Source organism: Ursus americanus, chromosome 5 (genome assembly GCF_024610735.1).
Source record: "Ursus americanus isolate L20-20 chromosome 5, mUrsAme1.1.p, whole genome shotgun sequence".
Taxonomy (NCBI): Eukaryota; Metazoa; Chordata; class Mammalia; order Carnivora; family Ursidae; genus Ursus; species Ursus americanus.
The window spans coordinates 20,692,387-20,717,970 of NC_142131.1; the positions used below are offsets into that span (position 1 = coordinate 20,692,387).

At 37.0% G+C, this 25,584-nt stretch overlaps 1 long non-coding RNA gene across 4 annotated transcripts in view; it reads left to right on the forward strand.

Moving 5' to 3' along the window:
• Positions 1-25,584, forward strand: part of LOC123791496 (uncharacterized) — a 79,403-nt gene that overhangs the window by 42,514 nt on the left and 11,305 nt on the right. For all 4 annotated transcript variants that reach the window (XR_015724436.1, XR_015724435.1, XR_006779412.2 and 1 more), the window contains exons 10-11: positions 703-783; positions 23,931-24,009. This is a non-coding gene — a long non-coding RNA (uncharacterized LOC123791496). The remainder of the gene's footprint in view (positions 1-702; positions 784-23,930; positions 24,010-25,584) is intronic.

Consider the following 25,584-nt stretch of genomic DNA (forward strand, 5'->3'; position numbering starts at 1 on the left):
AAGAATCAATACCTTATACAGCTGACTAAGGTGGCTTCTCCGTCAGCTAGGTCATGTCCTTTCATCTCCCTGAGACTCAGTGCCCTCGTTTGTAAATGGGACCATCCTTCGTAAGTGATAAGGACAGGCAGACCGGGGTTAATAATCCTTCCTGAACTGACCTGCACAGGGGAAAGCTAAGAGAGAGAACAGTGCTGGGAATTGCACTGAAGAAGAAACATTTGAGTGGGAGGCTGAGTATTGGAGTAGATTCCAGTTACGACCCAGCTATGGGGTGACTTGGTGTTGGTAAGTAAATAGCTCTTAGTGTCTGATTCCTCACTGATGAAATGGGGAGATTTTCAGGGTGTATAAAACAATTGAAACTGATAAGTAAGAGCAAAGTCATAAAAATTGTTTGCAGGTCACATAAACTAAACTGACACACACTGACATAGATTGCTAAAGAGATGTCATGGAATCTTCACACATAGTGTTGCTTCTAGTCTACCCTCCTTCCCCTTTTCAGGGGAAATTGCAGGAGAGACATTTATAAAGATTGGGACCTGAGATGAGTCTTGAATGTTGTGGGGTGCTTCTGGCACCGTGTCATGTATGGCAGTCTCATGCGTGAGTCAAGGGGCTGTAATGAGTTCCAGACCTTTGTGAGAATGGTTCACAAACGAGCCACAGTTTCAAATGGATCATTTTTGCTCTGCTCAGATACTCTGCATCAGAAATGAGTCTGCTCATGAATTCTTAGAAGAAAAATCAAAGAGGATGCAGCAGCGTCTTCCTTCCCTGGTGAGTTATGCTCAGCAACCTCCTTTACACGTATACTGTGCTGTGCGTGGAATGGTGGGGGGGTGGAGGTGGGGCATGCACCTTGGAATTCCCCAGAAACTGAAAGTTCTCTGACAGCTCTTCAGCTGGGCTCTCAGAATCAAGAAAGAAAATGTTAGACCCAGAGAATGGGTCTGAAAATGGGAATCCTCGATATGGGAGAGTATTAGTTACTCAGAAAAGGTAGTGAATTTCTTTTTCCCTCATTTACAATCTGAGTGTTATTTAGGCATTAAGAGAATCAGTCTAATTATTTGCCACTTTAGCCCTTGGGCTTTCTATTTCATCAATAGATGTTCGTTATTTCTTTAGACAACCCAATAACACAGATGCCTTTTAGTACCAAAGTTTGAATAAAGGAAACTGAGGCAGAGCAAAGTTAAGGAATTAGTTCTCATTTGGCTAGAATTCTTAAATATATCAAATGCCTTACTCTGTTTCACTGCTTTCCATATACAGCATAGATTTTAACACCCGGTTGACTAACTAGCTTTATCCTGCTACCCACTAACTCTCTTCTTCCACTTCCCCAATGGGAGATAGGCTTCAGTTCAGAGATAATAAATGGACAAGATGGTTAGAGGAAAACTTTCATTTATTTATTTTTAGAAGTCAGTAATTCAGTGATCATTCTGTCATTCTCAGATTTCGTTCCTTGTCCTCCAGAATGTCTGCTCAGCTGGAGTGACCAGTACCTTAAGAGGCCACGAGTCTCTGTCAGTAAAAGGGATTTGCTCTTCTGCCTCCCTCAGACTTCACAGAAATCCTTTGTCAAGAATCTTTGGGTTTCACAGAAACGTCTAGATTCCTTTTCTCAAACTGCAAGTTTAATTATAATATTTTTAAGAGTTGCAAGACACATAATTTCCCTTAATTTAAACCTTTTTCTAGTAGCATTTAAGCTTGTATTTCAATGAAAGCCTGTACATGTTAAAAAAATATATACATCGCTTAGAAAATTAGTCTTGCTAGGTTTCCAAGTACTCAGGACTTGTAAATTTAAAATAAAACGAAACATATTTTGATTTACTTAGGTAAACTAGCCTCAAAAGAGAAAAAAACACTAGTTTAGCTTCTAATTTAAACTTGAAAAGTTTTATACTGGGGAATTTTTTTCCATTTTCCTAACTCATGTCTCACAAATCTACTTTAATTTTCCAAATATTTACATTTCCTCTGAAATAATCTTATCAAGTTACTCCTGTCCTTTATTGTTTTTCAAACTCAAACTTAATGTGTATTATTCATGAAGTGATGGGGGAAAAGGCTATTTTAAAGAAAATAATTCAAATTAGTAATTTTTTGGAAATGATTCAAATAAAGGAGTGGCATCCACTGTCAAATGGCCTGTGGATTGCAGTCCTGACGGATTTCCTGTCCTCTTGAGGCTTTGAGTTTCCCATCTGTTCAGGAAGTCGATCTCCAGCTCCCCAGCAGCTTTGTGATTTTTACTGTATCATTGACTACTGCTTTTATGTAATATTTGCCTTGCTATATTCACTGCACTAATGTTCACTTAATTTTTGTCCTTAATTAACTTAAAATTTTTTTAACTTAACTGAATGTATCTTAGAAGGAAGTTTTGTGTCCCTGCTGTAAATAGATGGACAAAATTAATTTAATGAAAACCATACAGTGTTATTAAATTCTAGCTCCACAGAGTTGTCTGCTGAAGACTGAGCCTGAGGCTTGCTTTCTATTTCTTAAAAAGCAAGAGAACAGTGTTCAGAGTTCTTTGTCAGCACCAGCCTGAGACTTTCTTCCTGATATAATTAGAAGTCTCAAAAAACCTGAAATGATGCAAACTTTCTTATTATGTTATTGGATCTCGATACGCCTCCTGAAATTATCTTATACACAACAATGGTGTGTACACATCCCTCAATCTGGGAAACACGCGGTTGAATATTGTCGAAGACCTCTGCCAGCCATAACTTTATTTTACCGCAAACCAGTCATTTCAGTTTACAGACATGCAAAAGACACAGAGCTGCATTTCTCTTCTGGTGCCTTGAAAAGCTGATACACAAACATCTTGTAGGAAGAGCTCTTCTCTCTACCCAGTAACTCTGGCTAACTTGTTCAGACATGAAAAGGTAATGAGGAAGTGTGAATAAGAGCAGGAATTAGGATTCATCCGGCCAATCTGATTTGATTATTGCAAAAGACCTTTATCTAACAATCAAATGGAAAAATGTCATTAAGGTGGTTGAAACTTTTTTTGTCAGAGCTGAAAGTCAAATTCTTAGATCAGTTTGACAAAGTAGCTGTATTTTGATTAAAAAAATTGATGCAGTTTAGGTAATATTGCCAAACTTAATTATCTTTAACCTAACTGCCCAGTGACCATTTGCATGATGAAAATAAATGTTTTTAAAACTGAAATGAATAGCCATTTCTGTTTATAATTTTGTTTGTGTTTGTTTTTTGCAGCACTGTCTTGTACAATTAGACAGAGTGAAACCTTAGTTCCAGAACTTTATTTTCTCCTTTGTAGAGTGCTGCTAGAGTTACACAAATGACCAAGCTTAGAATCATTTTGTTATCCAGGAGTATGTAAAATGAATAATTAAAGCTGACTCACATAGAAATTGGCAATGGAAAATTAGTGGGAAAATTCATTGTTAGTTTTTGACTTCTACTGCCAACATAAAACACCATAATGGCAATTGAGATATCGTTATTTTTCAGTAATCCATTTTACTTTGCAGGGACTCCACAGAGTTCCATCCTTCTGCCTGGAACCTACAGGTAGTACTTGTTATAAGATTAAAGTGGTGCTAGTCATTTCAGACGTTCACTGCTGAGTGGGAGATAGGTGGCTCATCCTCACCAAGAGTAGCCTCAAAAAATCTCCATGGCACCTGCCACTGTGAGCTACAATTTCCAGTTAGTGCAAACTTCTGCTGCTCCTTTATGTCTTACCTACTTAATTCCTACTTCACTTTGCTTAGAAAGCAACACAGAAAACAAAAGGCCAGGCTCACAGGTTGCAAGGCACATTACCCACAGTATCTGCAAAACAGACTCTGGGTTGGAATCTTGAAATTCAGTGGCTCGGTGTCTTGGAGAGCAGTGGCCTGGGAACTAGGAGACCTGAGTTCTGGGTTAGCTTTACCACTAACTATGTGACATCGAGCAACTCTGTTGTTTTCACTGATTTTCAGTGTCCGCTTCTCTAAAACAAAGGGTGAGAAGAGATCTATACAGCCATTTCTTGCCTTCGCATCCTATGATCATATCTACTTCCTGGAGTGTTACAGTGATATCCAGCATCAAAAATAATGTTCACTTATCTGAGACTTTAAAGTAACAACCCAGCCTGGCGTAAGATTTTAAAAAGAATAGGCAGCATAAACTCTCATCAACAAGTCATGCACTTTATTAAGCAATTAATAATAGACCCACAGTTTGACAGATACTATGTTTCTGATTTGTGGGTTAACTCATTGACTCTGCTATATATTGACCTTCAGAAAGCCAGAGAGTGATAGATAGGGGCCTAACCATTAAGTAGTTGATCTTCAAACATACCTGCATTAATATTTTATCGATTGCATTTCATTTTAATTGTAGTGTGTTAAAATTCCAATGAGATAAATATTTTCCTTTATGTGAGAACCCCAGAGAACAGTAGCTTTGAAACATTTATCATAAAATAAACACAGACTATTACCCAACAATTACGCATAGAAATGTCTGTGAGTGACTAGATTAATATCGGCCTTCATGTAAAACCAATGATCTACATTGAACTTCACAGGAAGAGCATGTTTCCACAGACCACAGAATATTCCCAAGCTTGAGAGTTAGCTGAGAAAATGCACCCCAAATATTACTCACTTAAAAGTCTTTCCTCTTCTACAACGGCTCCAACCTACCACCTAAAGCTAAAAACCAAAGACAACATTTTCCAAATATTTGTCAAAACCGAGGGAATTGTGCTTATTTATTTTAAATTTGAGCTAAAATGTGATAATCCCACAGTTTTTAACTCTAATTTCATCTCTTTTCCATGAGCAGTAGTCTGACCTCAAGAAAAGTAGCAGGTAGTAGTAATTCAGTCAGCCAACATCTACCTGTTAAAATGTGGCTATTCTAAATAAATGAGTGGTAAACTTTGGTAGGAGTCTGGCTCAACGTGTTATTAAAGTTACTCCAAAGAAGGGATCTCCATGTTGGTGGAGTTCCCTTCTTCTGATCCTTCATTCAGCAATCTCTTGTGTTGGGCACATACTGATCTTCTCATGCGCAGTACTTATCACACTGTATTTTTCCAGTGGAATCAAATGTAAAACATCTAGTGACTGAATCTCGGAACCGTATCCCAGAGGCCATGTGTCAACCCATTCCTACAAAGAGAAAAGGAAAGGAAGTCTGAAGCTAGAAAGCTTGAGACAGTATTCAATGCTCTGCTCTCACTTGCCTGAATTAGGTACTTTTCCACACCTGATTCTCTTCAGGGAGAGGAGGCAGCGTAGCAAAGAGAAAGAACATTGCCTCTGTGGCCAAATTTTGCTTTTGAATCCTCGCTTCTCCACTTAGTAGATGTGGAACTCGGCAAGTTTTTAAAACCTCTTTAAGCCTAAGTTTCTTCTCTAAGTTGGAAATAATAATATCCTACTTGAAGTTGCTGCAGGGATAAAATGAGATAATGTGAGTAAAGCTCTTAGTACCAAGTCTGCAAATGATAAGCACTCTGGAATGTGTAGCTTCCATTTAATCTTGTCATTAGCAGAGCATTGAGATGACAGATGAACTAAGACTTATTAAGTCCCTAGAACTCCTTGGGCAAAGAGAGGCTCTAGAAATTACCCTCCCCACGTTTTCTCCCCACCCCCACCTCACCCAAGGAGGTTCTTCTTTATAAATTTGAGAGCTAATCTCTGGCTTGTGTACCATCTTTCCGTTTATCTCTTCTTTCTAATTCCTCATGATTAATTTTAGAAATATCACTGCATATCAGCAAAACCATCAGCAGAGAAAAAGAAAAACAGTAAAAATTCAAATCATTACCTGAAAGTTATTTATTAGTAGATATTTTCAAGTGGTAGAAATAATGATGATTTTTTATCTTCTTGACTTGTGCTTTAATATTTTCCAAACTTCTGCATGGACATAGATTACTTTTATACAGACAACAAAAAAATGTGTTTAAAAGTGCATGTGTGCATGAGTGTGTGTCTGTGTGTGTGTGTGCAGCTGGGGGAAGTTACTTATTAAGCTCAGTGAAGATGTGGTTGTAGGGGATTGTCTGAAATAATTGGAGCATGCATGAGTACTAAAAAAAATTATTTTAGCAAAAAGTTTAGGACACAGAAGACATTGGTTTAAATCTTAGTATAATGATCTCGTAGCTGTATCACCTTGGTTACTTAGCCTTTCTAAGCCTCATCTCTCTCATCCATTAAATGGGGTGGTAATATCATTCTGCAGCAATTTCTTGAAGGTTGAGCTTGCATGTGGAAAAGGTAGGATATATGGTACAGAGTTAGAGCTTAGATGTGTTAGTTGACTAATAACCTGAAGAGTATCCAAATGCTTTAAAAAAAATAATTACAAAACTTAGATAAAAACTCTTACATGAATTAAAATTATTTAAAATTATTCCATGCATTTGGATATTTCATCCACACCTGAAGTATAACATAGTAAAAACTAAACTTAATATTTTCCCTCACAGTCCCTTCCCAAAGTAGCTCCTTTTCTTAGATTTATTAGTACCGTTGATGAAAAGACCTACTGTATAGTTCCCCGAGCTAATAACATCAGTTCATTCCAACTTCTGATTTTGCAATATTCAGTCTCTCCCTTATTCCAATTGAGGTTTCCCCTGAAATACTGGTTTGATTCTATTCTTTCTCTCCTTCAGGGCTTCCCCGCCTCAGCACTACTGACATTTTGTACTGGGTTGTTCTGTTAGGAGGGTCTGTTTTGTGCACCATGGGATGTTTAGCAGCATCCCTGACCTCTATTTTATGACAACCAAAAATGTCCCCCGACATTACCAAATATCCCCTTGGAGGCAAAATCTCTCCCACGTGAGAACCACTGCTCTCTTTGCACGTGTCCCATACCAAGAGCAATCTTTTTTTTTTTTTTTAAATATTTTATTTATTTATTTGACAGAGATAGAGACAGCCAGCGAGAGAGGGAACACAAGCAGGGGGAGTGGGAGAGGAAGAAGCAGGCTCGTAGCAGAAGAGCCTGATGTGGGGCTCGATCCCAGATCGCCAGGATCACGCCCTGAGCCAAAGGCAGACGCTTAACCGCTATGCCACCCAGGCGCCCCCCATACCAAGAGCAATCTTAAGTCACAGCCCTGGTCCGAGTAACACTAATAATAGTAATAGCAACTTTTACAAACTTTTACCCCAAATTTAGCATTGGAAGCTGAGATTGAAATGAATTTCCATGTAACTTCCAGAGAGTTCTATAGGAGAATGCAGAATAGGTGACATTCATATCTCTGATATTCTCTGAATAAGACAGGGCTTTGCATTTGCCTTGTTTGGAGGTGTTATGCATTGTCAAGTGTAACGGTCTCCCTTATCACTGACTCTCACTGTGAAAGTAACCATTTAAAACAAAAATGCCTTCATTTGTTTATTTTGTTGTTACTTGCATTCGATAGTTTTTTTTTGGTTTTTTTTTTTTTTTTTTTTTTTTGCGTATCTTCTTGCTTATTTACATTGGAACACATTCATTGCCGTGTAGAAGGAAAGTGCAATCTGTATCTGATACTGCCTGTAACCCACACCCACATACTTACTAGTGTGGTCATTATATGTTAAATAATCAAGTATTATGTATTTTTATAATGCATAAATCCTTTGTAGATTATTATATAGATGTTTGAGAGTGTTTTAATGATGTTTAGGGGAATTAGTTGGGGCTTTTGCTTGTACGAAGAATGCGTTATTATTTTTTTTCCCATCTAAAAAAATAAAGTATTTGCTTTTGAGACAAAAAAATTTGCTTTCCCACACATTTTCGGAGGTAGATAGACTCAGATATTTAGGAATGCCTGCAGTCATATTACTTGAGCATTTACTATGTACAAGGCAAATGTACAGCATTGTCTTATTCAGAGAGTATCAGAGATATGAATGCAACATATTCTGAATTCTCCTGTATAACTCTCTGAAAGCTACATGGAAATTCATTTCAATCTGAGCTTCAAACTAAGCATTACTAGATGGGAAAGAAAGGTAGAAGACTTCATTTTAAATTTTTTAGAAAAATTTAAGCAATTCTGGTTCTTAATCCTGAGATTTAAAGAAAGAAAAAGAAAAGAAAAGAAAGAAGAAAGAAAGAAAAGAAAAGAAAAGAAAAGAGGTGGCTGTTCTCGTTGTAAGGATAGGGCATTCCATCCCCTCACTTTCTATTTACTCCTCCAAGCTTCTGCTCCATCGTTTCATTAAAACTCTACTAGCCATATTCATCAACAGCCTTTTGTAAACCCAGTGGGTGTCAGTCCTTACCCTATGTGACTTCTTGACTTTTTTTTTAAACACCGTTGACCATTTAGTTTTTTAAAATACTGTATTCTCAAATGTACATCCCAAAGCTAGATTTCTTGCTTGATCTGCAGACCCTATATTTAACGGTACACTGGGCATCACAACTTAGAAGTCTTACAGACACACCTATGATTCAATTATGCAAAACTGAATTCATCACATCTCCTTCAACCAAAATCTGCTTTTCCTCCTGTGTCTCCAATTTTAATAAATGGCATCATGATTACCTCCATTTCTTGAGCCAGAATTAAGGCATGATCCATGGCTTTTCCCTCTCCTTTCTCTCTATGAACCAATCTGTCATCAAATCCTGTTGATTCTGTTCCTTCAGTAGCTGTTAAGCCCCTCATATTTCCTCCCTATTGCTATCATCTTAGTTCTGAATCTTACAATCTTTTTACTATTTTATGCAGTTATTTCCTAATTGGCTGCCCAAGTGGTCAACTAAGTATTAATAAACTCTTGGGGGCGCTTGGGTGGCTCAGTCAGTTCAGCGTCTGCTTTTGGCTCAGGGCATGATCTTAGGATCCTGGGATTGAGGCCTGCTGGCAGGCTCCCTGCTTAGCGGGGAGCCTGCTTCTCCCTCTCCCTTTGCCCTTCCTCCCAGCTTGTGGGCTCTCTCTCTCTTTCTCTCTCTCTCAAATAAATGAAATCTAAAAAAAAAATTTTTAAATAAACATTTTTCTCAGTTGACCAAATACATATGCTAACACAGATAAAAGAAAACACCTGACATAGTTGTCAGACCATGCATAATAATGGGACTGGTACAGAAAGACTGTGCGAAGAAGGCAGTGAGAGTACCAGTAAAGAGTTTCAGGCGGGTTCATGTCGAGTTCTTCAATTTGTTTATCAGGAGTCATACAGGAAATGCCAAAGATTGAGGTAAAAACAAGAACCAGGGATCAGTGACTTTTTAAACCAATCAAGGTAACTGTAACTGACAGAACTAGGAAGTAGCGGTGGAGAGATTTGTAGGGTTCTGTAGAATATCCCATTTCTTATCCAGGTTATTTTTAATGGACCAGGTGCATACTTGCTGGTTCTTGTACAACACAATGACATATTAAAAGATGTCATGTAGCACCTTTCTTGAGGTACATGGTCTCAAGCCCTTTCCGTATACACAGGAGTTATGCAGCCAGCGCCTTCCACTGTGTGTAGAAGTAGGAGATTATTGGATTGAGCTATATATCAATTGTCGGTAGAGTTATGGAACAGATTATATGAAATGCTGTATAGTTAAGATTAATTAATAATGATTATAGTAGACATTAATTAATAAACCCATTCTAATTATAATTACTTATAATAGTGAATTAGAAAATGATTTTATGTTAATGGATCAATGAGAGAAAAAGTAGGGTCTTTAAGTTTGCAGGAGAGTGGGTATGTGGTAATAGAGGATAGGATTTGTTAGCGATATCATCTAAATCGCTTGTCCATAGACAAGATTTTTTTCTGATGAGATTTCCTATATCCAAATGGTTCAGTGCTGACAAACTCTTTCAATATTTCCTCCAGATGATATGGGAAAACATCACAAGGGGCAATTTGTTAGCCCTACCTAATGATCTGATTTTCTGTGAACTAAAAAAAGTGTGTATGCACAAACAAGGTGTTTGTGTCAGGACCTAAAAAATGAAGATCCCCAACTGATCAATATGTACCAGGCTGATAATGCATAACATATCAATTTCTAGTGTTCTATTGTTTGTAAATAATACTCGAATTTTTATCATACTTTTATAGTTTGCAAAGTGATTTCACATACATTATCACATTGAGCCCTCAAGAAAATCCAATGAAATGAGTTAGGTGGGTTTTTGCCAATGTATAAAGATAAAAAACATAAATATCTGGAATGTGGCCATAAAGTATCATGGCCACCTTAAATCTTCCTTCAGGTAAGGAATTCAGGAAGAATGGAAGTTGACTGAGACTTCTAGAGGAAAGAAAGCAGCTTTTTCAGTTATCTCTATACCGGAAGACTCTTTGGATTATTCTAGCAAGAGTCCTCAGTTCCAGGAACCTAAATACAGGGTTTCCCCTCTATGTATCAGCTTCTAGACAGCTTGGTTTGGACCCTTCCCAAAAAGTCTTAAGGGGAAGAAGGTGTACTCATTTCACTAGACTATATGGAACATATGATCAGGTAGGGCCTCTTAAAGACCCTTTGTTTTTAAATTATTTTTTAAGAACCTTTTGAATTCCTTTCTTACTGAATTGGTTCTGGTTAAACCTAAAATCCAATACTAAAAGGTAACAAAAGAAAACAATCTCACAGACACTGTATCTGAAGAGCTCTTTTAATGTCTCAGCACAGTCAGGAAATAGTGTGGGGACTTGCCTAAAGCAATTGCATTTTCAAGGTTAAGACAAAATCTTGGTCACTGACCCACATTAACAATAGCAGAAAAAAATCGGTGGCTAAATAATGAAGTGGCAGAAAAAGAAGGAAGAACAGAGGAAAAAAGACATGAAAAAGAAAACCAGGAGACATGAACAAAGTTGAACTTCTCTTATTTTTTTCCATTTTGAAAAAATATCCAGAAAAATATTTAACTGTAGCTATTGTACACAGGTTCAAAATTCAGGAATTAGCTCCATACTAACATAAGTTACAAGTTTAAATCCAAGATTAATGGCACGTTTTTCATTTTGTAAATCTTAATTTAGAAATCCAATTATGAGACATGAGGACTGACCCTGGCAAAAAGATGGACATTTTTAAAAACTAAAATGTATGGAGGTCCCTAAAGAGAAATGTTTTCTTTAACATATTTTAAATACTATATCTCTATAATCAGAATAATACATCATAATGGGACAAGATGGAAAAACGTTTCCATTTCAGATAATGTAAAACACATGTATTTCTGCTCAGAAATCCATTCTAGTTGCTGAAGAGATTTCGGTTTCAATTTCATTGACATATGTTTGATAAACCCAAAGTTTTAAGCATGTTCTTTTAGTAAAATGTCAATTTGCACATATATTCAATTTGCTTCCAGTTCTTCCATATGTTTTTTGACTTTCAGTTTAGTCCCTGAGGATCTTAAAAATTACATAAGGCTGTTTTTCCTCTGTCCCTGAGATGGGCACTGATCAAACTCAAGTTATGCATCTAAAAATTTAGTTGTAAGTAAATAAGCACAACATTCACTATAATAAGAATAGAACAATAAAAATAATAACCTGCAGTTATCTCAGTCCTTTTTTCTATATGAGGCACTTTTATAGGTAACTCAGTCGTCCTCCATTCCAGAATAGAGTTGCAGTCTGGTGATTTTGCACCTTATTGTGGATTTTAATAAGTTTTTGCTGAATTGAATTGAAATTGATCAGCTCACATAGGATATCTAGCTGAGACAAATATCTTCTGGTAATTTCTGTTGTTGCGCTAACAGTATCCCCCAATTTAGCTCCCTCCTCCATTTTTATCACACACATGGCAGTAAAGAAAGGGAAGAGGAAATCTTTGGAGATGCTGTGGCAAAACACACAATTGTAAAATTGAAATGCTTTCTAGATGGATCCTATTTGCTCTAGAAGAAAGTGTATTTCAGTTTACCTCTACCTCAAATGCTCGTCTGGTAGTATTCCGACATGAGTTTGATAGCTCCTAAGTCGTGCAGTTTGTATCACTGCTGGAGGTAGAAACTAAAATTTGTGATGCTCACCTCAGTCAGAATTGTGTTGATTTTTAACAGGAGACTGTGGAAAATGGTTTTGAACTAAACCAGGGATCATAAACATCAGGGAGGGGATGAAGAGGGCCATCTCAATCTCCAGATTCTTCATGGTCATCTAGACATGGTCCCAATCACCTGGATAATTCTGAAACCTATTGTCTGAATTTTTTGTTAATGGCAAGCATTCATTCTGATTGGTTGCTATATCCATTCTAATCAACCCATTTATTTTTAACAACTTTATTGAGGTAAAATTGACATATAACAAACTGCACGTATCTAATTGTATAATTTTTAAAGTTTTTCCATTTGTACACGTCTGTGAAACCATCACCACAATCAAGACAGTGGGCATATATCTACCACCCCCTAAAGTTTCCTCACACCTCTTTCTAATTCCTGTCTCCTGATCATTCCCTCAGATAACTACAGGTCTGCTTTCTGTCCCTATACATTAATTTGAATTTCCTAAGCTATTAGTCCATCATAATGTAATTCATATAAAAAAACATTTCTTTGACAGAACATCAGCATCTCAGGATTGGTAAACCAATACACTTTTTTTCCTTTAATTTAGGCTAGGTCTGTATACCAGAACAATTGGTCATCTCAGTCAGTCAACCCTGAGTAATCAATTTAGGAAAAATAGCTGATCTGAGAGCCTGGAGATTACATATGGCTTTCTACTGAGTTTCACTGACTCTTTACTTGCTCTTTTGTTTCTGTTTGTTTGAGGAAATTATCTAGAACTTAAGCATTGTTCACTCTTTTAAAAGTGAAAATTAATTATACCTTATATCTATAACTAAGTCAAGAATAAAAGGTATATTTAATTATGAGGGAAAACTTCTATTTTTATTTTATAATTTTAAGAGGTATTTTTAAAACTAAGGATAAAATTTCCTTTTTAAATTTGAAAAATCTGTTGATGTTAATCTCTTAATTGGTTGAAGGACAGAGGACCAAGATGGGGCAGATTTCTAATTTCACTGATTGGCACTATAGGAAAATGCTCATATTTCACAGGTATACCATTATTAACGCCCAATCCTGTAGTCCTTTTTCGTGCAGAACTCCCACAGGGAGTACCACATGAGAAAGAAATGTAGGATGAGACCCGATTATTATAATTCACAAGACTAATTATGACTTTGAGTTTTCCTGGATAAGCTCATTCTTTCTGCACCCTGGGATCAGTAAGCACGAAAGTAGTCTCACAAGGATTTCACTGCATTTAACATTACATATATTTATAAATAAATCCAAAGTCCTTAAATAGCCCCTCAGTTCTCTGCTATTTTCTTTGTGTTGTGTTTTTTAAACGATTAAAAAAAAAATTAAGACAATGCCACAGGTGTAGTTTCACTAAAAAATAAAAATTAAAAAAATAAGCTACAGATCAATCATGGATTTTTTGGCATTGACTCGCTTGTTTTAAATAGACTGTTTATTTTTATTGGCATCACTGGTGAATGAGACTAAACAGGGACATGGGAAAGCAAGGATTAAAGAGAACGTGAAAGAAAGGAGAACCTCAGACAAGAGTTGGAAGGAAAAGAGAGAAAGAGAAGTGCTGTTGTAAGATAAAAGAAGACTGGCAGGAGGGGCTCTGCTTAATTTTCATTTGTATTTGTGGAGAGCTTTGTGAGTGACATAAAATGATTCGATATTTTTGCATGATTTGAAATCTGTTCTTGATTTTTTGGTGTGACAAATCTCACAAACGCTGATTCCAGAGTTTTCTATGATGCCACTATCAACAAATCCCTCCAACAGCCTTTTTCATTCAGTCACCCATTGTACATTTATCTGAGAGGGAGTTTCTTTGTGTACTGAGTAATTTCCATGTTGCGAGGTTTCTTGTCTTCAGTTACCTCCAGTTTCATGCTTTAGTCAGAAAACTCACATAGCATTCAAAAAGGAAAACTCAAAGCAATATAGACTTTTGTGCCTTTTACAAAGAATTAGAGCTGTGTGCCCCTACCAAGATAGCAATATATTATATAAGGTCAATACTCCTTTTCACATGCCTCTAATACAGACGCATTTTATGAGGTAGAACAGCAAACACTGAATCACTCTAGTAGAGATACACAAAACAAGTAATTATCGCTAGTTGCAGAAAAATAATTATGCAGTTGTGTGGTGAAAACCAGTTTTTAACTGGGAGGAGAAATTCTACCAAAAAAGCATGTGGAAAAGCTAAATGTTGTGTTCTGGAAAACAAGCCATTCTGTAAAACTTCCTAAAGCAGCTGTATCATCCAGACGAGGTACCATACTTATTTTTTTTTATAATAGCACACTGCATACTGGATGTAATGCAGGATGCTTGTGTACAAGGCACACATAATTACTGCTATTTTCTGTTGGCTTTTCCGTCAAAGTGACCATTTTCTCTATTATCAATTCATCTAATATTTTAGTAAGAATACCCTTTATTGTCACTTAACGCTTACCAGGTAGTCCTTGATTATGATTCAATAGACACCTAGGATCACTAGCAGTTCTTATTTGGAGTCAGCTATTTACTATCATAAATTTTACTGCATGTTCTCTGTGTCCAAGATATATAAAATAGAATTTAGTATCCAAAAAACCCCCCAAAAAACAAGAAACCTAATGGGGCTTTATTTGTAATGCAGCATATTTTTCTTTACATTATACAGGACACCAGTGAAATGTGTCCATTTCTACAGAAGTATTTATCTCAAATATCTACAGTGAGTTCCCTCTGCTCTGACATAGACCTAGCCCCCACTGAAGCCAGGAGGATTTTGTTTCCTTACTGTTAAGCATGGCTGTTCTGGGCCCTTTAACTAAATCCACTACCATGAATGAACTTAGAGCAGAAACAGCAAGTACAGCTACATTTAGGCTTATATCAGCATTTCCGTTTAACACATTTTAAAACTACATTTAAGTAATGTGGAGGTTATGACATGAAGTGACAAAACCCAAGCGTGTGAGCTGGATGAAACTATCTTTAGCCAGGCTTCCTGGGCCAATGTAGTGAAGTATATGGGCTAAAGAAAGAGGCTCGGCTTTGCCTCTGAATTTTCAGGAGTGTGAAGGCTCTTTTTAGAGTCTTAATATTAAACATATCTTATCTATACACCATAATGGCATCTGTGGCCAGCAAACAAGTCCGTGAAGCTTGAGGAAGTTTCCATCCTAATCCTTTTGATTGCTTCTTGCTGCTTCCTCCCCCTTTCCCCCACCCTCAGTTGCATGTTGGACTCCATACCACTACAAAATGAAAAGAACAAGCAAACAAGACTTCTTTAGGGGCAATTTCTATGGTTGGTTTTAAGTGAAATACAACTTTTCTGAACAAAGCTTTGAAATTGGTTTCTTAATTTGGGGCTGGAAAAGAAGTGGTCAAGATAGAACCTTTAAAAATCCATTCTATAATATGACCACTGCAAACAAATGTCAAATATATCTGCATTTTGCTTATCTGTATTCATATATCTATATATTCTTATAAAATATAGAAACCTTGATGCAGATACCTAGGACTCTATACTCGTGTCAGCTTAGTTATTATTGCTAGTATCTTTGGGACACTTACCAATTATAAATCTCTCTTTGTCTCCTCATTTCCAAATTCGTTCCACAGCTTGACAGTAAATACGTATGTTGGTGTGATAGATTGCATTGCCTTTAATAATAAATTATTACATACCATATTCTAAATGTTTCAGTAGACTAGTATTTTCCCTCAACAATTTTAATGATGTTGTAAAATCAAGTATAAATTCTCAAATTGTATATATTGGGGTTTTTAACAGATTCTAAATATCACTAAATATTTTTCTGTTTTACAAGTTCTTTTAAAACAGGTAAAGTTTTCTTTTAAAACTTGGCAAAGTAAGTATTTGTTGCTAATCTCATCACTTGTTTTGCCTTAAAGCATATTAATGATTATTCTGGTTATTTAATATTAACAAGTGCTCTTTTGAAAAAGTAGATCTGCTCGTTTGGGGTATGGGTTTTACATAGAATGTGAAGATTAGTGTGATTAAGTGAATTCTTAAATAATCATTTTAACCACTTCTAACAAATTTAAGTTGAATGCTTTTAAAAGTTCTTCTAAAACCATCGTAGGTTTTATTTTGTAAAATCTGCTTCAAAAATTAGTCTACCACTGTGAATGAATTGCTTTTAATAGAGAGATTGGGGGGAAAAAAGGGAAAGGGAGATTTAGGAGGAGAAAAATGTCAAGTGAATCAATATGATTAATTAAATTAAATGTGGATTTATAAAACTCATATTCATAGATTTACACAATATATTCACAGTGACATTTAAAACATGTTTGAAAATCCCTAAATAAAGTCCCATGTACATGAAGATATTTTCCATCTTTAAGAAAGAAAAAAAAAAAAAAGCTTAACAACATAATAGAATCGTATAACTTTACTGCCATCTACTATACATTTCAATAGTTTTTTGACAGAAAAACTGGGACAATTTTAATATGTAGAAGTTTTAAAGGAAATTATATCCATTTTTGCTACTTTCTGAGTTGTGTATGCTTAACCCAATAGATAGTCTTGACTACAAATGTAACACAAGTAGTTTTTCTTGTTTTTTAAATTCACATCCAGGTCATTTTGATGTTAACCCATTAAGTTTACCTACTTGATGTTAACCCACTAAGCTGGCTATGCTTCTCTTCCACTGGATGACTAAATTATTAAACTTAACAGGTCAAATATTCCTAAAAGCAAAAGTTAATTTTTACAAGTTTTTAAATATAGGGGCGCCCGGGTGGCTCAGTTGGTTAAGTGGCTGCCTTGGGCTCAGGTCATGATCCTAGAGTCCCCGGATTGAATCCCACATCAGGTTCCCTGCTCAGTGGGGAGTCTGTTTCTCCCTCTGACCCTCCCCCCTCTCGCGCTTTCTCACTCTCATTCTCTCTCTCTCAAATAAATAAGTAAAATCTTTAAAAAAATAAAATAAAAGTTGTGAAATACAATGTGGAGGAAATTGTTTTTTAAAAATTCAGGTAATACAGAGATAAAAGTGGTACCTTAAACTTGTAGAATTCACATCTATGAATGCTAAAAATGGCAACAGGGTCATTAGCTTGGCACAACACCTAACATAAGAGATTTGGAGAGAATATTCAGGTTCAGACAGTACTTAATGGTGTGATTCGTACGTAAATCAATTTAACTTAAGAAAACTAAGAGCAGTCTTTAGGTAGTAATTCTGAATTATGATTACTTCCTTTCCTCCCAAAAGTCTGTTAGTGTTGGTGGGTTTCTCCCCCAACTCTGTATTTCATATGAGTACCAAATTTTTTATACCAGCTTTCATGAACAGTTTATTATGTTTCTTTCATGACAATTCAGTCATAGCCCAAGCTATTTTAACAAATGACATTTTTTTCCCTGTAAAAAAGATTCCAAGATAGGAGCGCCTGGGTGGCTAAGTCGTTAAGCGTCTGCCTTCGGCTCAGGGCGTGATCCCAGCGTTCTGGAATCGAGCCCCGCATCAGGCTCTTCCGCTGGGAGCCTGCTTCTTCCTCTCCCACTCCCCCTGCTTGTGTTACCTCTCTCACTGGCTGTCTCGATCTCTGTCAAATAAATAAATAAAATCTTTAAAAAAAAAAGATTCCAAGATAAAGATTTTGCATCCCAGAAAAGAATGGAGGAAAATTGAGAGAATACTTTATTTCCTTTGGTAGCTTGCTATTGATGATGAAAAAGAAGGAAACAAATGTAATTGGTAAAACAAACCCCAAAGGAAGTTTCACGTATCTCAAATACGGGAATACTTTCAGTTTAAATAGCTCAATTTTACTTCTAGAACCTAAAATATGTGTCCCTACCCCCTCCAACCCAATCTGGCCTCCAATTTCAATACTTCAGCCTATCAAAGTAAACAAGCTATTGTTAGAATAGAAAACCCAGCTAGGTTTGCTGTGGGCTGCTGCCACTTCCCTCTCTTCCTAGCACAATCCCGTGCCAATAGCTTTTGGAAAAGGGAAGAAAGGAAGGTCTGCTACTGTGCTGTGTGGAAGCAAAGGGGCATAGGGGCATCACTTCAATCTCTTGGCTCTGGTCCTTTCTCAATCTCTCTCTCTCTCTCCCTCCGTCTTCCTCTCTCTCATCTCCAGAGAAAAGAGATGCTCTTCATTCACAAAACAAAACAAGAAAATCTCTATAATTATTTTTGGCTCAGCTCCATTGAAATGCATTCTCCTGGAAGCATCTCTGTTTTAGATTAAAGCAACGCTTAGAATATTCATTCTCTCCTCTTTCTTTCTCAGTCACTACCCCGGCATGCCACCCCTAAACCACCACCCCTCTTCCCCATCCCACCCCATTTTTCTCCTGCTTTCTTATTTCCCAGGCTTGGTTTCTTTTGCTCTCTGTCACTGCCTTTGGTTGTATTTTTTCTCAGCCATACCAAACTTAAGGCCTCAACGGTTGTTAGCATTGATGCCTACAAATGCAACTCAAGGTCTCCATGCTCAGTGTCAGTTGTTCAAGACTCATAACCTCTTCCAACGAGGAAATTTCCCCCAATCCTGTGTCACTAATCATGCCATATGATTGTTGATTTGTGATCTGATGTTTCAAAGATGAAAAATAGATGACTTCTAGCCTTATCCTATTCAGTAAAATTGGGAATAAAGTTTACTTTCTCCTTCTTCCAGCCCTCTTCAATACCCAATCCTCAAAAGATGGATACAATCTTCATTGTCCTTAGTAGGTGGTAGTTACTGAGTTCTAGGGGTAAGGCATGGCAAATTATTATTTTTAAAAATCAATTTCCATCATTTAGTCACTGACAAAATTTAGCTCATGAAATCAGAATATATCTATTAAAAATTTTTTTTCTATCAACAGCTTTATCTTTGATTTTGTTTTCCTTAAGGGTAAGAACTTTTACCATTTCTCTTTTTGTTAAGGGAAAAAAATTACAGCAAATGGAATATAGAACTCCTGCTAGTGTGTACATATTAGCAAAAGTTATCTGTGCTATGGGGTTCTCTTACCTAAACAGTGGGTTCATTTGCACTCCTACTAGAAAGCAAGATTTTTATTTATAATGACCTATTTTTTTATAATTCCAATTTCTTATACCTTTCAATTCTTGGTGATTATAGACAGAAGTTGCTGATAAACCTTTCATTGACGGAGGTAGATCTGGTATTACTTTCATTAGCATTAATGTGTTTTTCTATTTCTCATTTTCTAATTGGAATAATTTGTGCTCATTTCAAATTCTTGGTTGTTAGCAAAGGCATCCAATCTTAGTACCTATCACCCATGGAATGTATATCCTGTTTAGGGGTTCATTCTTGTTCCTTTGAACAATGAATGTTTTGTGTGGATACTGTAATCACATATAAGTAAGAACTAGCCTTCCTGTACTATCTTGACAAACAAAATCCTGACAGTTGCCCAGATGTGAAATGTCTCTGGGATTTCCTATCTGCCCAATAACACTACAGTAATCTTGTAAGCATGTATTTAAAAGAGTTTGGAATCTATTTCTAAGCCCTCACAAGAACCCTGATTCCTGAGCTCTATTTGGTTTACCAAATAAAGAGAGAGAAAGAAAAGGGGGGGGGGGGAGGAAAACCGCACACAGTGCTATTAATTATACTGTAAACATTTAATAAATATTCTTTCTTTCTATCCTTGCCCTTTTCAAAAGGAAAGGTAGTAATTTACATGTGCTATGCCTTTTTCTTCTCATTGTTTTATTTCTTTTCTTCCTGGCTTTCTTTAACTTCTGTAGGAAAGAGGTGGACATGTTTGAGAAGATAGAAATGTTTACCCAGTACTTTTTTTTTTTTTTTTTTTCAGATAAAAAAACAGCCTAGACACCTTCTACTTTGTCTTTGAAGCTTTGTTAAACCACTAGTTCTGGAAGCTGCATTTTAATTACAAAATACTGTAAAGGGAATACAGTAGGAATACACAACCCTTGATTCTCAGCCAAATGAGAGGAAGTTTAATAGCAATGTATGGTTGCAGGAATGGTTATGTTTGGGATCCATATGCATGTTCAACTCACACATTCAGGCAGTGCAATAAAGCAGGGAAAAAACAGCTGATACACAAAAGGGACCGTCTAGACAGTACCCCATCAGTCTGGCTAAATTTGGTGCTGGCATTCCCAGTGGGATTGTAATATAATTGTTCTGGTGTCTGCGTTCATTCCCCCTGTCAAACACCATTCCAAATATATATCCTTCTTCCCCCAACCCTTTTCCTTCCATAAATGTGAAGCCCAAACTGTGCCATGCGAGATGGCCCAACACCAAGAAAATGTTATAATTTAGCAAAATCACATTGTTCAATTCCTTTAAAAAAAAAATTCCTGTTACTTCCTAACTCCAAATAAAATTAATTCCAGTCAAATTTTGATAATTTAAATTAGAACATGGAAAAATTTACATGCAAATACGAATAACCTTGAAATATTGAGCACTTTAGGTGAAAGTAAATAGGCCTTTTTACCCTTTTATATTTATTAACCTTTGTTAGAAAATTTAACGGAAATCAGAGATGTGAAAGTGTAATGATGGACATGGATCATAAATTCTAATGAAGAAAAGGCTAATGAAAAAAATGTTAGGCAAAAGCACTGAAAAAAATGCAAATTGTGTATTTTTTCTCTTAGGTTTAGAAGTCATAATATTTTTTTCTCTCTATCTTTTGAAAGTTAAATTTCTCTTAATTTATATATGAGTGATTTCTTTCTTTTTTCTTTCTTTTTTGGGGGGGGGCTTTTTAAAGAGAAACCAGAAATATTGATTCACTGACTTGTGGTAACTATCAATATTTTCTAAATATTCTGGTGTGAGACATCATGAAAATGAAAATCACTACTTACAGAATAAAACAAAAGGCCTATCATTAAAATGAATAATGCATATATTATTGACAAAAATGCTTATGATCTAACAACTTCCACACCATTGAAATTTAAGCAGATTTTTTAAAAAGAAAAATGCAGATTCTTGGATTGCCATGTAAAATAATAACCAGATACACTTACTTTATTTTCTGTTCCCTAGGGTCACCTTTGGGCATTATTTAGATATTAAAATTGACCAAGAAATGTATTTTTAAATTTTTTTAACTCCAAGAAAAATTATCTTGAGAAAGAAGCTGAGCTGTTTTGTTTTATTGATTATGGGTCTATATTTGTACTTCCTATTTTTTGGAGGTTAGTAATCCTTTCTCGGATCCTGTAAACAGAATTTGTCTCCCATCTCGGCAGTTTTGAGATGCTTGGTAGACTAGGATCCCAAGTGTATGAAGAAAGTCCACACACTCATCAGGGACCACTCTAACTAGAGCAAATTCAAAGAAAATACTTCAGGCACTAGATCCTGGCTTTATCCAACTTTAGAAGGCTGAGAGATAAGTACACCAACCAAGACAGGGCTAACGAGAAATGGCTGTTCCAGGAAGAAGCAAGACACAGGGTCTCAACTCGCACAAAGACAGAGCACAATTCCACAGAAAATCACCACCAAAGCAATCAGGAAATATTCAGACACATTTACAGATGTCTTAAAATTCTCGCATAAAAGTGAAAGATTAAAGATTATAGATGTCTTAAAATTCTCATGTGGAAAAATAAGATTAAGAGATTGTATCCTTCCATTTTTAAAAATAGTGATTTCATATTTTTCCCTCCTTTGTATGAAATTTTTCTTCCGACTTTGCACATGTGTATGAGAAACATTTAAAAAAGACAAAATAATAATATTTGAAGAGTGGCTGCCTGAAGATGGGTGGGTTGTTTGTGATTGTTTTTTATTCACTTTATTTTATTATTATTATTTTTACCTTATGTACTGGCGGGAAGTGAAAGAAAGGCACGGGCTGTAGGCCTCTCTGAGATGAAACAGTGTAGCAAAATCTGAGTTTTATACTTGATTTTCAAACTATTGAATAATATCCTATGAGACCTCTTAGGTCTTAACTGGATTAAAATGAATATATTTTTGCTCTGGCTCTTTTCTGCTAACTAATGTGCATGTGAATTGATAGTGTGCGAGGTAGCGGGTGAGAGCAAGTGTATGTGACACCGGGAGAAGATGCGGGCTCCAGGCTGAGGGTGACTGTGTGAAGGAGCGTGCAGGACGGTGTGGGCTGCCTCCAAAGAGTGAGAGAAATGAAAATTAGCAGGCCTTGGGGTCTGGCGCATTTTGTCGGGAGCCAGAAGAGAAGCTTAGTTGGGAGATGAAGAGGGAGGGGAAGCGTGGTGGTGAAGGGAGGGAGGAGAAGGGGGTGTGGCGTGTGCGTGTGTGCGCGCGCGCGCACGCGTGTGTGTTGGCTCTGAGATGTCAGTTATGGCTGAGCCTCGGGTTTTTGTTTTGTCGGTTCCTGGCGTAAATAGGCTGGAATTTCAGGTTCAGGTTGGAGTGCGTGCAAAGGCACCATCATTCGAGTTTCTTTTTCTGGCCCTTCACTATGGTTGCTGTTGCGAACATTGCTGCTGCTACAGAGGAGGAGTGGGGGGAGCAGCAAGGGATGGGGGTCTGTCTGCAGCTGCCCCTCTCACACTTGAATAAAAGAACTTTTTTTCAGGGGTAGGGAAGCTGTGAATACCTTTCCCAATAAGAGATGAGGCATATTGAAAACTATATTAAATTACCCTGATTAACAATTTAGCCACGAACAGGGGAGCTTTGGGAGATCTCTATAGGCAGGACTGGGGGCTATTCATGCCAGCAGCTAAGAGGTCGAAAGGTTTCTGAAGTTCACAGGCTCAGAGCCTTTGTTATGCTAACAGACAATCTCAAATCAGCTGCCTAGTGGAGTGTGAAATATAAATGATTCCTTGAGAACTTCCAATAAGTTGTCACTCTTGCTCTCCAAATACCGGGACAGGCTGCTAATTTCTAGCAGGCCCTTTTGCAACATCGCTAGCCCTAAATGAATGCCTTTGTAGTTCAAATAATCTTTTCAAGGGAGCTGTCCTATCATCATAGCCCAAATGCATCTTGGTTTTGACTATTAAATGAAAATCAGGGCTCAGCCGTGCTTGACTTTTCCAAGCGGTCCGATGTTTGGGAAGAGGGGTGGCAGCTCTCATGCACAACAAGTTAGCACCCACTGCAGGAGGGCCGGGGCATTAGTAACAGCTCAAGGCCCCAGGAGCTACCCCAACTCTCACCCCCCACTCCCTACCAGGAACAATGCTCTGGGAGAGATTTACGTGGCTTCCCTCAGGCTAGACTACCTTCCTCTTTCAACCACACCAACATGTCTCTGATTTATAGACCCTCTGTCCAAGAGGACAGCCAGCTGACCTGCTGGCATCTGACTGGTCACTTCGAAGCATCAACTTTGGAGATGGATGTATTCATTCTTCAGGGCAGGCGAGGCCAAGGGGAAGAGGGCAAGGTGTGTGTCCAGGCCATGCCCCTAGCATCAGATACTTGTGGATATTATTTTATCATTTTCCCATAAGCAGGATGCAAACATGTCTTATGATCTTGGGTATGACCCTTGAGCATGTCCAGATGGACAGAAAGAGGTTCTGGCTGAGTCCGAATTACAAAGCTTTTTAAATAAGGAAAACCACTCCCCATTCCAAAACCAAGTCAAGTTGGGGGGAGTGAGAATAAGAATCTATCTGGGAAAGTGTGTGCCCAAATTAAACATTCTACTAAGAAAGGACAAAGCTAATTTATACAAATAAAGAAAACACGCAAAGGAGAGGACAGAAACCAAAGAAATTAGAAACCCATTTCCATCGGTCTTTACAAAGGAAGGGGGTAAAACCTTAACAGTCATAACTTGGGTCCTAAAAATATTGATATTTCTGACTCTGTATCCTCTGCGTCTTTGCTGAAATGCAAAAAGGTCTATGATATCACAGAAGTTTCTGTTTTTTTCCAGGCAGAGCAGGTTTGATTTTTGGCAAGGAATGAGGAAAAAAAAAAATCAAATGGACTGTATTTCTTAATATATTCCTAAGGTAAGTTTATAAACGTATAAACATACAAAGGCAATATCTTTTAATACACCCTTAGGTAACTTTATAAATCTTGGCAACACAGCTCTACAGAAAACCAAGGGCCTTGATTCCCCTTCATCTTCTTCCTCCTTTATGTTTCAAAATATTATATCAAAAATGTCTGGGGGAGTTCATTTTGATTGATCTAGAAACTGGTTTAAGTGAACATTTTTTTCTGCTTTGGGTATACTAAGACTTACCACTATATTAATAGATTAATTAAATATATAAAAAAAAGTGGTAGTGTGACACCAGTTTTGAAGTCATCTAGCTTACATGTTTAAATCTTACTTTTAAAAAAGCCAGGATACAAAGTACAATGGGAAAGGACTCTGGGATTCAACTCAGAGAATTTGGCCGTCAGAACAGGAGAGAGTGTTTAGGAATCAGGCCATTATTTGTCTTTCAAATCCTTATTTGTTTCACTCAGTAAAACAATCTGCAAATAATATTGGCTAGAAAGATTACTGACATTACTTCAGATTACTGACATTAAAGGAGTAAAAAAAAAAGTTTGTGGTTTCTTCTGCCAAATTCCAGAATTAGATAATAATTTGTTCTTGATCCCCTCACCCCCTTTTCAGAGGGACTCAGGGTCCTGGTCATCCTTATTTCAGAGATAGCAGAATGAGGGGCTTTGGATGCACTTCTAATTACACACAAAACGGCAACGCTGGTAGCTCAAAGTTCAGCGCATGTGCCACAACTTGCTTCAATTTAACTTGTCATCCCCTCTCCTTTTAAAAAATGTTAATTAATATGAAACTGTAAGCCTCTACATGTTATTGACACCACATGCTGGATATTCAAAGGAGAAACACCTTCTCTGTGCTTCCAAATACTTACTTTACCACTTCCAAGTGTCCTCTCTCTTTCCCGTCTTTAACACATCAAAACAGGGAAGAAAGCGCTTTTGTGTTATAACTACAGAGAAAACATTTGAGAATGTGTCAATGCTGTGAATACCAGCACCAGTTTGGGGGTTGGTTTGTTTTTTCCCCTGCCGTGGTATTTCTTTTCCCTTTGCTTTCGCAGTCTTTAAACTCTGGCCACTTTGAGAGAAGCAATGGTTGAAATGAAAAGTTAGGACAAATTGTATTAAACCTGTGTGTTGCCAGAATATGAGCATGATGAATGCAGTATTAGGGCATTACAGAGCCTGGGCAGCTCTCCACACACAGAAAATTAAAATAAAAAAAATAAAAGCTGGTCTTTTTAATTTTCTTAAATACTTAAGACCTAAGAGAAAGGGGAATTCCTATTTTAAAAAAAGCAAGTTTCCAGGGTTGCCATTTTTGCAGATTGGGGGTGTCTGAATGCGTGTGTTTGTGTGTGTGCATGTGAGTGTGTGTTTGGGGAGAAAAGAAAGAATGGGGGAGGAGGAAGGGCAGATAACTTTACTGACATATTAATTCTTTAGATAGCAGTAAATGAATGGTCCAAATAGACATTTGTTTCCCTTAATAGGTTTTGTACAGGTCTCTTACAAGCTGTGGCATATGCTTCATTTATATGTATATTTATTTAGAAGCATTG